General features: G+C 48.8%; 5 non-coding genes across 5 annotated transcripts; all 5 read left to right on the top strand.

The window, feature by feature from the left end:
* The first annotated feature begins 1,273 nt into the window (after positions 1 to 1,273).
* Positions 1,274 to 1,464, top strand: LOC130322008 (U2 spliceosomal RNA). Its single transcript, XR_008867619.1, has one exon. It is a non-coding gene; the product is annotated as a U2 spliceosomal RNA (small nuclear RNA).
* Positions 1,465 to 3,549: 2,085 nt separating this feature from the next.
* Positions 3,550 to 3,740, top strand: LOC130322009 (U2 spliceosomal RNA). Its single transcript, XR_008867620.1, has one exon. It is a non-coding gene; the product is annotated as a U2 spliceosomal RNA (small nuclear RNA).
* Positions 3,741 to 5,831: 2,091 nt separating this feature from the next.
* On the top strand, positions 5,832 to 6,022 carry LOC130322010 (U2 spliceosomal RNA). Its single transcript, XR_008867621.1, has one exon. It is a non-coding gene; the product is annotated as a U2 spliceosomal RNA (small nuclear RNA).
* Positions 6,023 to 8,126: 2,104 nt separating this feature from the next.
* On the top strand, positions 8,127 to 8,317 carry LOC130322011 (U2 spliceosomal RNA). Its single transcript, XR_008867622.1, has one exon. It is a non-coding gene; the product is annotated as a U2 spliceosomal RNA (small nuclear RNA).
* A 520-nt stretch (positions 8,318 to 8,837) lies between these two features.
* Positions 8,838 to 9,028, top strand: LOC130322012 (U2 spliceosomal RNA). The gene has a single exon (XR_008867623.1). It is a non-coding gene; the product is annotated as a U2 spliceosomal RNA (small nuclear RNA).
* The last annotated feature ends 6,696 nt before the right edge of the window (positions 9,029 to 15,724 follow it).

Consider the following 15,724-nt stretch of genomic DNA (forward strand, 5'->3'; position numbering starts at 1 on the left):
GTCGCTTTTTATGTATTCAGCACCTATGTATAATGTTGTAAAAATGCTCTAGAAGCTAAAGTCGCAGAAATGTCACACATATTTGGCCTGCAACTTTCTGTGCGACAAATTCAGACAGGAAAAATCAGTATAAATCCTTAGAAAATTATCCCCCAGTGTCTCCATCTGCTGGCGGTATTGAATAAGCATTGCTGCACTGATGGGGTATGCATTAGACGAAAAAAAAGAAGAAAAAGAAGAATAATACGCCCAGAAAAGAGGCGAAAAGGAGAAAAACGTAAAAAAACGTGAAAAAAAAGTAAGAGGAAGAGAAGGGAAAAAAAGGTGGAAATGGGTTTAAAAGTGATTTCGGCGGAGAAATATATATATATATATATATATATATATATATATATATATACGCGCACACACACACATATATATAAACGTATTCTCCGTTGAGATATTGCAGCCGCTGCTGTGTCCAGGCCCAGGAGCCTTAGCACTGTGCTGTGATGTCACTCAATACCACTGACATCACTAGGTGTAAACAACATCTCTCCTTTGCTGTGTATGTGACTATGGAGCTGTTTGGTGATGTCGTCTATTATGGCCTTCATAGAAGCAACAGGAGATTGTTGCATCCATCTAGAACCCTCAGAACTACAGTGCTATGATGTCACTCACTTCCACAGGCCTTGCAGAGTGTAAACAACAACAACCCAGCTTTGTTGTGTATGTAACCATAGGGATTTGTGATGTCACCTAGAACCTTCACAGCAGCGACAGCTTTATGAGGAGCATCAGCACTGCTCTGCCTGAGCAGAACCATCACCGCCATAGGTTGTCAAATAACCCGGGTTTAACCCACACAGGTAAGTCCAATGGGGTGCAGGCATGTCCTCTATGCTTACAGCTTCCCGTGGGTGTTGGTTTGATACCGTTTGGGGACAGCCAAGGAGGCATCTGCAGGCAACAAAGGTAGGTGTGTGCTTGTGTGTGTGTTTCCTATGCAGATCCTAAGCCCAGTGTCACATGCAAGTAGGAGGAGTAAGAAGGGTTCCTGGCAAATCCGGGTTATGGATTGCAGTTAAAAAGGCCCCGTGGGAGTGCAATGGGCCCCTGTCTTGCTGCTTAGCAATAATGGTATGGGTTTAGGTTCTGCTGTGTGTACTGGTGGTTGACTGCCCCCCAGCCCAGAGTGTGCATGGAAAATTGTCTGGCAGCCTCCCTGACAGCAAGCAGTGATAGTGCCCATGAAGGGCACCTTGTTGGGCCCGCCCCTTTCACGGTTATCGCTTCTCGGCCTTTTGGCTAAGATCAAGTGTAGTATCTGTTCTTATCAGTTTAATATCTGATACGTCCCCTATCTGGGGACCATATATTAAATGGATTTTTGAGAACGGGGGCCGATTTCGAAGCTTGCTTCCGTCGCCCTATGCATTGACCCGATATGGCAGTATCTTCGGGTACAGTGCACCACCCCCTTACAGGGTTAAAAAGAAAGATTCCTACTTTCATTGCTACCTGCTTGCTGGCTAGCCAGCTAGCCAGCCCTGTGGGCCTTGCTGCTGCTGCAGCCAAAAAACAAAAGGTGGTGCTGCTGCTGCTTCTGCTGCTTCTGCTTCTGCTTGTGTCTGGCCGCTGTTGGAGCGTCCAGGCACAGGACTTCTGCTGCTGCTGACTAAATGGCCTCCTTAATTGGATCATTTGAGTAGCCAGCACACCTGTGCAGGTAGGGCATGACATGATAGGCAGCTGCCTTGATAGCGGGTGGGTGCTGAATGTTCCTAATTGACAAAATAAGATTAATGCTTATGAAGAAATATAAAATCTCATCCCTTCCCCAATATCGCGCCACACCCCTACCCCTTAATTCCCTGGTTGAACTTGATGGACATATGTCTTTTTTCGACCGTACTAACTATGTAACTATGTAACATAACATGGGGGGGGGGGGTCTCCTGGCTGTTCACACAGGTGTGTCATTGCTGTACATTGACCATGCATTGCTTCTGTGGTATTGCAAAGGCAAAGACAAATGCTTCCAGCCATCCATTGCACTAATGGATTGGTCATCAGCTGGCTGTCTATGTCCCGCATCAATATAGACCAAAGTACAGAGGGTTAGGCTATGCTATTGTGCACCTACCTGATGCATCAGAAGGTGCGAGGCCCTTGCTAAATTCTGTGCACAGACTTTGAGATCTATACTTTAGACTGTATCTAAACCTGCTCCAACATGGACTGACATTCTGGCCTACTTTCAGCCGATGCGACTTGTCTGTCGCTGAACAGTCGCTTTTTATGTATTCAGCACCTATGTATAATGTTGTAAAAATGCTCTAGAAGCTAAAGTCGCAGAAATGTCACACATATTTGGCCTGCAACTTTCTGTGCGACAAATTCAGACAGGAAAAATCAGTATAAATCCTTAGAAAATTATCCCCCAGTGTCTCCATCTGCTGGCGGTATTGAATAAGCATTGCTGCACTGATGGGGTATGCATTAGACGAAAAAAAAGAAGAAAAAGAAGAATAATACGCCCAGAAAAGAGGCGAAAAGGAGAAAAACGTAAAAAAACGTGAAAAAAAAGTAAGAGGAAGAGAAGGGAAAAAAAGGTGGAAATGGGTTTAAAAGTGATTTCGGCGGAGAAATATATATATATATATATATATATATATATATATATATATACGCGCACACACACACATATATATAAACGTATTCTCCGTTGAGATATTGCAGCCGCTGCTGTGTCCAGGCCCAGGAGCCTTAGCACTGTGCTGTGATGTCACTCAATACCACTGACATCACTAGGTGTAAACAACATCTCTCCTTTGCTGTGTATGTGACTATGGAGCTGTTTGGTGATGTCGTCTATTATGGCCTTCATAGAAGCAACAGGAGATTGTTGCATCCATCTAGAACCCTCAGAACTACAGTGCTATGATGTCACTCACTTCCACAGGCCTTGCAGAGTGTAAACAACAACAACCCAGCTTTGTTGTGTATGTAACCATAGGGATTTGTGATGTCACCTAGAACCTTCACAGCAGCGACAGCTTTATGAGGAGCATCAGCACTGCTCTGCCTGAGCAGAACCATCACCGCCATAGGTTGTCAAATAACCCGGGTTTAACCCACACAGGTAAGTCCAATGGGGTGCAGGCATGTCCTCTATGCTTACAGCTTCCCGTGGGTGTTGGTTTGATACCGTTTGGGGACAGCCAAGGAGGCATCTGCAGGCAACAAAGGTAGGTGTGTGCTTGTGTGTGTGTTTCCTATGCAGATCCTAAGCCCAGTGTCACATGCAAGTAGGAGGAGTAAGAAGGGTTCCTGGCAAATCCGGGTTATGGATTGCATTTAAAAAGGCCCCGTGGGAGTGCAATGGGCCCCTGTCTTGCTGCTTAGCAATAATGGTATGGGTTTAGGTTCTGCTGTGTGTACTGGTGGTTGACTGCCCCCCAGCCCAGAGTGTGCATGGAAAATTGTCTGGCAGCCTCCCTGACAGCAAGCAGTGATAGTGCCCATGAAGGGCACCTTGTTGGGCCCGCCCCTTTCACGGTTATCGCTTCTCGGCCTTTTGGCTAAGATCAAGTGTAGTATCTGTTCTTATCAGTTTAATATCTGATACGTCCCCTATCTGGGGACCATATATTAAATGGATTTTTGAGAACGGGGGCCGATTTCGAAGCTTGCTTCCGTCGCCCTATGCATTGACCCGATATGGCAGTATCTTCGGGTACAGTGCACCACCCCCTTACAGGGTTAAAAAGAAAGATTCCTACTTTCATTGCTACCTGCTTGCTGGCTAGCCAGCTAGCCAGCCCTGTGGGCCTTGCTGCTGCTGCAGCCAAAAAACAAAAGGTGGTGCTGCTGCTGCTTCTGCTGCTTCTGCTTCTGCTTGTGTCTGGCCGCTGTTGGAGCGTCCAGGCACAGGACTTCTGCTGCTGCTGACTAAATGGCCTCCTTAATTGGATCATTTGAGTAGCCAGCACACCTGTGCAGGTAGGGCATGACATGATAGGCAGCTGCCTTGATAGCGGGTGGGTGCTGAATGTTCCTAATTGACAAAATAAGATTAATGCTTATGAAGAAATATAAAATCTCATCCCTTCCCCAATATCGCGCCACACCCCTACCCCTTAATTCCCTGGTTGAACTTGATGGACATATGTCTTTTTTCGACCGTACTAACTATGTAACTAGGTAACATAACATGGGGGGGGGGGGGGGGTCTCCTGGCTGTTCACACAGGTGTGTCATTGCTGTACATTGACCATGCATTGCTTCTGTGGTATTGCAAAGGCAAAGACAAATGCTTCCAGCCATCCATTGCACTAATGGATTGGTCATCAGCTGGCTGTCTATGTCCCGCATCAATATAGACCAAAGTACAGAGGGTTAGGCTATGCTATTGTGCACCTACCTGATGCATCAGAAGGTGCGAGGCCCTTGCTAAATTCTGTGCACAGACTTTGAGATCTATACTTTAGACTGTATCTAAACCTGCTCCAACATGGACTGACATTCTGGCCTACTTTCAGCCGATGCGACTTGTCTGTCGCTGAACAGTCGCTTTTTATGTATTCAGCACCTATGTATAATGTTGTAAAAATGCTCTAGAAGCTAAAGTCGCAGAAATGTCACACATATTTGGCCTGCAACTTTCTGTGCGACAAATTCAGACAGGAAAAATCAGTATAAATCCTTAGAAAATTATCCCCCAGTGTCTCCATCTGCTGGCGGTATTGAATAAGCATTGCTGCACTGATGGGGTATGCATTAGACGAAAAAAAAGAAGAAAAAGAAGAATAATACGCCCAGAAAAGAGGCGAAAAGGAGAAAAACGTAAAAAAACGTGAAAAAAAAGTAAGAGGAAGAGAAGGGAAAAAAAGGTGGAAATGGGTTTAAAAGTGATTTCGGCGGAGAAATATATATATATATATATATATATATATATATATATATATATACGCGCACACACACACATATATATAAACGTATTCTCCGTTGAGATATTGCAGCCGCTGCTGTGTCCAGGCCCAGGAGCCTTAGCACTGTGCTGTGATGTCACTCAATACCACTGACATCACTAGGTGTAAACAACATCTCTCCTTTGCTGTGTATGTGACTATGGAGCTGTTTGGTGATGTCGTCTATTATGGCCTTCATAGAAGCAACAGGAGATTGTTGCATCCATCTAGAACCCTCAGAACTACAGTGCTATGATGTCACTCACTTCCACAGGCCTTGCAGAGTGTAAACAACAACAACCCAGCTTTGTTGTGTATGTAACCATAGGGATTTGTGATGTCACCTAGAACCTTCACAGCAGCGACAGCTTTATGAGGAGCATCAGCACTGCTCTGCCTGAGCAGAACCATCACCGCCATAGGTTGTCAAATAACCCGGGTTTAACCCACACAGGTAAGTCCAATGGGGTGCAGGCATGTCCTCTATGCTTACAGCTTCCCGTGGGTGTTGGTTTGATACCGTTTGGGGACAGCCAAGGAGGCATCTGCAGGCAACAAAGGTAGGTGTGTGCTTGTGTGTGTGTTTCCTATGCAGATCCTAAGCCCAGTGTCACATGCAAGTAGGAGGAGTAAGAAGGGTTCCTGGCAAATCCGGGTTATGGATTGCATTTAAAAAGGCCCCGTGGGAGTGCAATGGGCCCCTGTCTTGCTGCTTAGCAATAATGGTATGGGTTTAGGTTCTGCTGTGTGTACTGGTGGTTGACTGCCCCCCAGCCCAGAGTGTGCATGGAAAATTGTCTGGCAGCCTCCCTGACAGCAAGCAGTGATAGTGCCCATGAAGGGCACCTTGTTGGGCCCGCCCCTTTCACGGTTATCGCTTCTCGGCCTTTTGGCTAAGATCAAGTGTAGTATCTGTTCTTATCAGTTTAATATCTGATACGTCCCCTATCTGGGGACCATATATTAAATGGATTTTTGAGAACGGGGGCCGATTTCGAAGCTTGCTTCCGTCGCCCTATGCATTGACCCGATATGGCAGTATCTTCGGGTACAGTGCACCACCCCCTTACAGGGTTAAAAAGAAAGATTCCTACTTTCATTGCTACCTGCTTGCTGGCTAGCCAGCTAGCCAGCCCTGTGGGCCTTGCTGCTGCTGCAGCCAAAAAACAAAAGGTGGTGCTGCTGCTGCTTCTGCTGCTTCTGCTTCTGCTTGTGTCTGGCCGCTGTTGGAGTGTCCAGGCACAGGACTTCTGCTGCTGCTGACTAAATGGCCTCCTTAATTGGATCATTTGAGTAGCCAGCACACCTGTGCAGGTAGGGCATGACATGATAGGCAGCTGCCTTGATAGCGGGTGGGTGCTGAATGTTCCTAATTGACAAAATAAGATTAATGCTTATGAAGAAATATAAAATCTCATCCCTTCCCCAATATCGCGCCACACCCCTACCCCTTAATTCCCTGGTTGAACTTGATGGACATATGTCTTTTTTCGACCGTACTAACTATGTAACTATGTAACATAACATGGGGGGGGGGGTCTCCTGGCTGTTCACACAGGTGTGTCATTGCTGTACATTGACCATGCATTGCTTCTGTGGTATTGCAAAGGCAAAGACAAATGCTTCCAGCCATCCATTGCACTAATGGATTGGTCATCAGCTGGCTGTCTATGTCCCGCATCAATATAGACCAAAGTACAGAGGGTTAGGCTATGCTATTGTGCACCTACCTGATGCATCAGAAGATGCGAGGCCCTTGCTAAATTCTGTGCACAGACTTTGAGATCTATACTTTAGACTGTATCTAAACCTGCTCCAACATGGACTGACATTCTGGCCTACTTTCAGCCGATGCGACTTGTCTGTCGCTGAACAGTCGCTTTTTATGTATTCAGCACCTATGTATAATGTTGTAAAAATGCTCTAGAAGCTAAAGTCGCAGAAATGTCACACATATTTGGCCTGCAACTTTCTGTGCGACAAATTCAGACAGGAAAAATCAGTATAAATCCTTAGAAAATTATCCCCCAGTGTCTCCATCTGCTGGGGGTATTGAATAAGCATTGCTGCACTGATGGGGTATGCATTAGACGAAAAAAAAGAAGAAAAAGAAGAATAATACGCCCAGAAAAGAGGCGAAAAGGAGAAAAACGTAAAAAAACGTGAAAAAAAAGTAAGAGGAAGAGAAGGGAAAAAAAGGTGGAAATGGGTTTAAAAGTGATTTCGGCGGAGAAATATATATATATATATATATATATATATATATATATATATATATATATATATATATATACGCGCACACACACACACATATATATAAACGTATTCTCCGTTGAGATATTGCAGCCGCTGCTGTGTCCAGGCCCAGGAGCCTTAGCACTGTGCTGTGATGTCACTCAATACCACTGACATCACTAGGTGTAAACAACATCTCTCCTTTGCTGTGTATGTGACTATGGAGCTGTTTGGTGATGTCGTCTATTATGGCCTTCATAGAAGCAACAGGAGATTGTTGCATCCATCTAGAACCCTCAGAACTACAGTGCTATGATGTCACTCACTTCCACAGGCCTTGCAGAGTGTAAACAACAACAACCCAGCTTTGTTGTGTATGTAAGCATAGGGATTTGTGATGTCACCTAGAACCTTCACAGCAGCGACAGCTTTATGAGGAGCATCAGCACTGCTCTGCCTGAGCAGAACCATCACCGCCATAGGTTGTCAAATAACCCGGGTTTAACCCACACAGGTAAGTCCAATGGGGTGCAGGCATGTCCTCTATGCTTACAGCTTCCCGTGGGTGTTGGTTTGATACCGTTTGGGGACAGCCAAGGAGGCATCTGCAGGCAACAAAGGTAGGTGTGTGCTTGTGTGTGTGTTTCCTATGCAGATCCTAAGCCCAGTGTCACATGCAAGTAGGAGGAGTAAGAAGGGTTCCTGGCAAATCCGGGTTATGGATTGCATTTAAAAAGGCCCCGTGGGAGTGCAATGGGCCCCTGTCTTGCTGCTTAGCAATAATGGTATGGGTTTAGGTTCTGCTGTGTGTACTGGTGGTTGACTGCCCCCCAGCCCAGAGTGTGCATGGAAAATTGTCTGGCAGCCTCCCTGACAGCAAGCAGTGATAGTGCCCATGAAGGGCACCTTGTTGGGCCCGCCCCTTTCACGGTTATCGCTTCTCGGCCTTTTGGCTAAGATCAAGTGTAGTATCTGTTCTTATCAGTTTAATATCTGATACGTCCCCTATCTGGGGACCATATATTAAATGGATTTTTGAGAACGGGGGCCGATTTCGAAGCTTGCTTCCGTCGCCCTATGCATTGACCCGATATGGCAGTATCTTCGGGTACAGTGCACCACCCCCTTACAGGGTTAAAAAGAAAGATTCCTACTTTCATTGCTACCTGCTTGCTGGCTAGCCAGCTAGCCAGCCCTGTGGGCCTTGCTGCTGCTGCAGCCAAAAAACAAAAGGTGGTGCTGCTGCTGCTTGTGTCTGGCCGCTGTTGGAGCGTCCAGGCACAGGACTTCTGCTGCTGCTGACTAAATGGCCTCCTTAATTGGATCATTTGAGTAGCCAGCACACCTGTGCAGGTAGGGCATGACATGATAGGCAGCTGCCTTGATAGCAAGTAGGAGGAGTAAGAAGGGTTCCTGGCAAATCCGGGTTATGGATTGCATTTAAAAAGGCCCCGTGGGAGTGCAATGGGCCCCTGTCTTGCTGCTTAGCAATAATGGTATGGGTTTAGGTTCTGCTGTGTGTACTGGTGGTTGACTGCCCCCCAGCCCAGAGTGTGCATGGAAAATTGTCTGGCAGCCTCCCTGACAGCAAGCAGTGATAGTGCCCATGAAGGGCACCTTGTTGGGCCCGCCCCTTTCACGGTTATCGCTTCTCGGCCTTTTGGCTAAGATCAAGTGTAGTATCTGTTCTTATCAGTTTAATATCTGATACGTCCCCTATCTGGGGACCATATATTAAATGGATTTTTGAGAACGGGGGCCGATTTCGAAGCTTGCTTCCGTCGCCCTATGCATTGACCCGATATGGCAGTATCTTCGGGTACAGTGCACCACCCCCTTACAGGGTTAAAAAGAAAGATTCCTACTTTCATTGCTACCTGCTTGCTGGCTAGCCAGCTAGCCAGCCCTGTGGGCCTTGCTGCTGCTGCAGCCAAAAAACAAAAGGTGGTGCTGCTGCTGCTTCTGCTGCTTCTGCTTCTGCTTGTGTCTGGCCGCTGTTGGAGCGTCCAGGCACAGGACTTCTGCTGCTGCTGACTAAATGGCCTCCTTAATTGGATCATTTGAGTAGCCAGCACACCTGTGCAGGTAGGTGTCACGATGCCGGCTGGCAGGTAGTGGATCCTCTGTGCCAGAGAGGGATTGGCGTGGACCGTGCTAGTGGACCGGTTCTAAGCCACTACTGGTTTTCACCAGAGCCCGCCGCAAAGCGGGATGGTCTTGCTGCGGCGGTAGTGACCAGGTCGTATCCACTAGCAACGGCTCACCTCTCTGGCTGCTGAAGATAGGCGCGGTACAAGGGAGTAGGCAAAAGCAAGGTCGGACGTAGCAGAAGGTCGGGGCAGGCAGCAAGGATCGTAGTCAGGGGCAACGGCAGAAGGTCTGGAAACACAGGCAAGGAACACACAAGGAACGCTTTCACTGGCACTAAGGCAACAAGATCCGGCGAGGGAGTGAAGGGGAAGTGAGGTGATATAGGGAAGTGCACAGGTGAACACACTAATTGGGACCACTGCGCCAATCAGCGGCGCAGTGGCCCTTTAAATCGCAGAGACCCGGCGCGCGCGCGCCCTAGGGAGCGGGGCCGCGCGCGCCGGGACAGAACAGACGGAGAGCGAGTCAGGTAGGGGAGCCGGGGTGCGCATCGCGAGCGGGCGCTACCCGCATCGCGGATCGCATCCCGGCTGGCAGCGGAATCGCAGCGCCCCGGGTCAGAGGACGTGACCGGAGCGCTGCCGCGGGGAGAGTGAAGCGAGCGCTCCGGGGAGGAGCGGGGACCCGGAGCGCTCGGCGTAACAGTACCCCCCCCCTTGGGTCTCCCCCTCTTCTTAGAGCCTGAGAACCTGAGGAGCAGACTTTTGTCTAAGATGTTGTCCTCAGGTTCCCAGGATCTCTCTTCAGGACCACAACCCTCCCAGTCCACTAAAAAAAATTTTTTCCCTCTGACCTTTTTGGCAGCTAAAATCTCTTTGACCGAGAAGATGTCCGAGGAGCCGGAAACAGGAGTGGGAGGAACAGATTTGGGAGAAAAACGTTTGAGGATGAGTGGTTTGAGAAGAGAGACGTGAAAGGCATTAGGGATACGAAGAGAGGGAGGAAGAAGAAGTTTATAAGAGACAGGATTAATTTGACACAAAATTTTGAAAGGACCAAGATAGCGTGGTCCCAACTTGTAGCTAGGGACACGGAAGCGGACATATTTAGCGGAGAGCCATACCTTGTCTCCAGGGGAAAAAACGGGGGGAGCTCTTCTTTTCTTATCCGCGAACTTCTTCATGCGTGATGAAGCCTGTAAGAGAGAATTTTGGGTCTCTCTCCATATGATGGAAAGGTCACGAGAAATTTCATCCACAGCGGGCAGACCAGAGGGCAAGGGAGTAGGGAGGGGGGAAGAGGGTGACGGCCGTACACCACGAAAAATGGGGATTTGGAGGAAGACTCAGAGACCCTGAAGTTATACGAGAATTCGGCCCATGGGAGGAGATCTGCCCAGTCATCCTGGCGGGAGGAAACAAAATGTCGCAAATAATCACCCAAGATCTGGTTAATCCTTTCTACTTGTCCATTGGACTGGGGATGATATGCAGAAGAAAAATTTAATTTAATCTTGAGTTGTTTACAGAGAGCCCTCCAGAATTTAGACACGAATTGGACGCCTCTATCCGAGACAATCTGCGTAGGCAACCCGTGAAGACGAAAAATGTGTACAAAAAATTGTTTAGCCAACTGAGGCGCAGAAGGAAGACCAGGAAGAGGGATGAAATGTGCCATTTTGGAGAATCGATCAACGACCACCCAAATAACAGTGTTGCCACGGGAAGGGGGTAAATCAGTAATAAAATCCATACCAATCAGAGACCAAGGCTGTTCGGGGACAGGCAGAGGATGAAGAAAACCAGCGGGCTTCTGGCGAGGAGTCTTATCCCGGGCACAGATAGTGCAGGCTCGCACAAAGTCCACAACATCCGTCTCCAGAGTCGGCCACCAATAGAAGCGGGAGATGAGTTGCACAGATTTCTTGATACCCGCATGACCTGCGAGATGGGAGGAGTGACCCCATTTGAGGATTCCGAGGCGTTGGCGAGGAGAAACAAAGGTCTTTCCTGGAGGAGTCTGCCTGATGGAGGCAGGAGAAGTGGAGATCAGGCAGTCAGGTGGAATGATGTGTTGCGGAGAGAGTTCAACTTCTGAGGCATCCGAGGAACGAGAGAGAGCATCGGCCCTAATGTTCTTATCGGCAGGACGAAAGTGAATCTCAAAATTAAATCGGGCAAAGAACAGAGACCACCGGGCCTGGCGAGGATTCAGCCGTTGGGCAGACTGGAGGTAGGAGAGGTTCTTGTGGTCGGTGTAGATAATAACAGGAGAACTTGATCCCTCCAGCAGATGCCTCCATTCCTCAAGTGCTAATTTAATGGCTAGAAGCTCTCGATCCCCGATGGAGTAGTTCCTCTCCGCTGGAGAGAAGGTCCTAGAGAAAAAACCACAAGTGACAGCATGCCCGGAAGAATTTTTTTGTAGAAGAACAGCTCCAGCTCCCACTGAGGAGGCATCAACCTCCAATAGGAAAGGTTTGGAAGGGTCAGGTCTGGAGAGGACGGGAGCCGAAGAAAAGGCAGACTTGAGTCGTTTAAAGGCGTCTTCTGCTTGAGGAGGCCAGGACTTGGGATCAGCATTTTTTTTGGTTAAAGCCACGATAGGAGCCACAATGGTAGAAAAATGTGGAATAAATTGCCTGTAATAATTGGCGAACCCCAAAAAGCGTTGGATAGCACGGAGTCCGGAGGGGCGTGGCCAATCTAAGACGGCAGAGAGTTTGTCTGGATCCATCTGTAGTCCCTGGCCAGAGACCAAATATCCTAGAAAAGGAAGAGATTGGCATTCAAACAGACATTTCTCAATTTTGGCATAGAGTTGGTTGTCACGAAGTCTCTGAAGAACCATACGGACATGCTGGTGGTGTTCTTCTAGATTGGCAGAAAAAATTAGGATATCGTCCAGATATACAACAACACAGGAGTATAACAGATCACGAAAAATTTCATTGACAAAGTTTTGGAAAACGGCAGGGGCGTTGCACAGTCCAAAGGGCATGACCAGATACTCAAAGTGTCCATCTCTGGTGTTAAATGCCGTTTTCCACTCGTCCCCCTCTCTGATGCGGATGAGGTTATAGGCGCCTCTTAAGTCCAATTTAGTGAAGATGTGGGCACCTTGGAGGCGATCAAAGAGTTCAGAGATGAGGGGTAAGGGGTAGCGGTTCTTAACCGTGATTTTATTAAGACCGCGGTAGTCAATGCAAGGACGTAGGGAGCCATCTTTTTTGGACACAAAGAAAAATCCGGCTCCGGCAGGAGAGGAGGATTTACGGATAAAGCCCTTTTTTAGATTCTCCTGGACGTATTCGGACATGGCAAGAGTCTCTGGGGCAGAGAGAGGATAAATTCTGCCCCGGGGTGGAGTAGTGCCCGGGAGGAGGTCGATAGGGCAATCATAAGGCCTGTGAGGAGGTAGAGTCTCAGCTTGTTTTTTGCAGAAAACATCCGCGAAGTCCATATAGGCCTTAGGGAGACCGGTTACTGGAGGAACCACAGAGTTACGGCAAGGGTTACTGGGAACCGGTTTTAGACAGTTCTTGGAACAAGAGGACCCCCAACTCTTGATCTCCCCAGTGGACCAATCCAGGGTAGGGGAATGAAGTTGAAGCCAGGGAAGTCCAAGGAGAATTTCCGAGGTGCAATTGGGGAGGACCAAAAGTTCAATCCTCTCATGATGAGATCCGATGCTCATAAGAAGGGGCTCCGTGCGGAAACGTATGGTACAGTCCAATCTTTCATTATTTACACAATTGATGTAGAGGGGTCTGGCGAGACTGGTCACCGGGATGTTGAACCTGTTGACGAGAGAGGCCAAAATAAAATTTCCTGCAGATCCAGAGTCCAAGAAGGCCACTGTAGAGAAGGAGGAGGCAGAGGCAGACATCCGCACAGGCACAGTAAGACGTGGAGAAGCAGAGTAGACATCAAGGACTGTCTCACTTTTGTGCGGAGTCAGCGTACGTCTTTCCAGGCGGGGAGGACGGATAGGACAATCCCTCAGGAAGTGTTCGGTACTAGCACAGTACAGGCAGAGGTTCTCCATACGGCGTCGTGTCCTCTCTTGAGGTGTCAGGCGAGACCGGTCGACCTGCATAGCCTCCACGGCGGGAGGCACAGGAACAGATTGCAGGGGACCAGAGGAGAGAGGAGCCGAGGAGAAGAAACGCCTCGTGCGAACAGAGTCCATATCTTGGCGGAGTTCCTGACGCCTTTCGGAAAAACGCATGTCAATGCGAGTGGCTAGGTGAATAAGTTCATGTAGATTAGCAGGAATTTCTCGTGCTGCCAGAACATCTTTAATGTTGCTGGATAGGCCTTTTTTGAAGGTCGCGCAGAGGGCCTCATTATTCCAGGACAATTCTGAAGCAAGAGTACGGAATTGTACGGCATACTCGCCAACGGAAGAATTACCCTGGACCAGGTTCAACAGGGCAGTCTCAGCAGAAGAGGCTCGGGCAGGTTCCTCAAAGACACTTCGGATTTCCGAGAAGAAGGAGTGTACAGAGGCAGTGACGGGGTCATTGCGGTCCCAGAGCGGTGTGGCCCATGACAGGGCTTTTCCGGACAGAAGGCTGACTACGAAAGCCACCTTAGACCTTTCAGTGGGAAACAGGACCGACATCATCTCCAGATGCAGGGAACATTGGGAAAGAAAGCCACGGCAAAACTTAGAGTCCCCATCAAATTTATCCGGCAAGGATAAGCGTATCCCAGGAGCGGCCACTCGCTGCGGAGGAGGTGCAGGAGCTGGCGGAGGAGATGACTGCTGAAGCTGTGGTAGTAACTGTTGTAGCATAACGGTCAGTTGAGACAGCTGTTGGCCTTGTTGCGCTATCTGTTGTGACTGCTGGGCGACCACCGTGGTGAGGTCAGCGACAACTGGCAGAGGAACTTCAGCGGGATCCATGGCCGGATCTACTGTCACGATGCCGGCTGGCAGGTAGTGGATCCTCTGTGCCAGAGAGGGATTGGCGTGGACCGTGCTAGTGGACCGGTTCTAAGCCACTACTGGTTTTCACCAGAGCCCGCCGCAAAGCGGGATGGTCTTGCTGCGGCGGTAGTGACCAGGTCGTATCCACTAGCAACGGCTCACCTCTCTGGCTGCTGAAGATAGGCGCGGTACAAGGGAGTAGGCAAAAGCAAGGTCGGACGTAGCAGAAGGTCGGGGCAGGCAGCAAGGATCGTAGTCAGGGGCAACGGCAGAAGGTCTGGAAACACAGGCAAGGAACACACAAGGAACGCTTTCACTGGCACTAAGGCAACAAGATCCGGCGAGGGAGTGAAGGGGAAGTGAGGTGATATAGGGAAGTGCACAGGTGAACACACTAATTGGGACCACTGCGCCAATCAGCGGCGCAGTGGCCCTTTAAATCGCAGAGACCCGGCGCGCGCGCGCCCTAGGGAGCGGGGCCGCGCGCGCCGGGACAGAACAGACGGAGAGCGAGTCAGGTAGGGGAGCCGGGGTGCGCATCGCGAGCAGGCGCTACCCGCATCGCGGATCGCATCCCGGCTGGCAGCGGAATCGCAGCGCCCCGGGTCAGAGGACGTGACCGGAGCGCTGCCGCGGGGAGAGTGAAGCGAGCGCTCCGGGGAGGAGCGGGGACCCGGAGCGCTCGGCGTAACAGTAGGGCATGACATGATAGGCAGCTGCCTTGATAGCGGGTGGGTGCTGAATGTTCCTAATTGACAAAATAAGATTAATGCTTATGAAGAAATATAAAATCTCATCCCTTCCCCAATATCGCGCCACACCCCTACCCCTTAATTCCCTGGTTGAACTTGATGGACATATGTCTTTTTTCGACCGTACTAACTATGTAACTATGTAACATAACTTGGGGGGGGGGGGGGGTCTCCTGGCTGTTCACACAGGTGTGTCATTGCTGTACATTGACCATGCATTGCTTCTGTGGTATTGCAAAGGCAAAGACAAATGCTTCCAGCCATCCATTGCACTAATGGATTGGTCATCAGCTGGCTGTCTATGTCCCGCATCAATATAGACCAAAGTACAGAGGGTTAGGCTATGCTATTGTGCACCTACCTGATGCATCAGAAGGTGCGAGGCCCTTGCTAAATTCTGTGCACAGACTTTGAGATCTATACTTTAGACTGTATCTAAACCTGCTCCAACATGGACTGACATTCTGGCCTACTTTCAGCCGATGCGACTTGTCTGTCGCTGAACAGTCGCTTTTTATGTATTCAGCACCTATGTATAATGTTGTAAAAATGCTCTAGAAGCTAAAGTCGCAGAAATGTCACACATATTTGGCCTGCAACTTTCTGTGCGACAAATTCAGACAGGAAAAATCAGTATAAATCCTTAGAAAATTATCCCCCAGTGTCTCCATCTGCTGGCGGTATTGAATAAGCATAGCTGCACTGATGGGGTATGCATTAGACGAAAAAAAAGAAAAAAAAGAAGAATAATAC

Source organism: Hyla sarda, unplaced genomic scaffold, assembly GCF_029499605.1.
Source record: "Hyla sarda isolate aHylSar1 unplaced genomic scaffold, aHylSar1.hap1 scaffold_2295, whole genome shotgun sequence".
NCBI lineage: Eukaryota > Metazoa > Chordata > Amphibia > Anura > Hylidae > Hyla > Hyla sarda.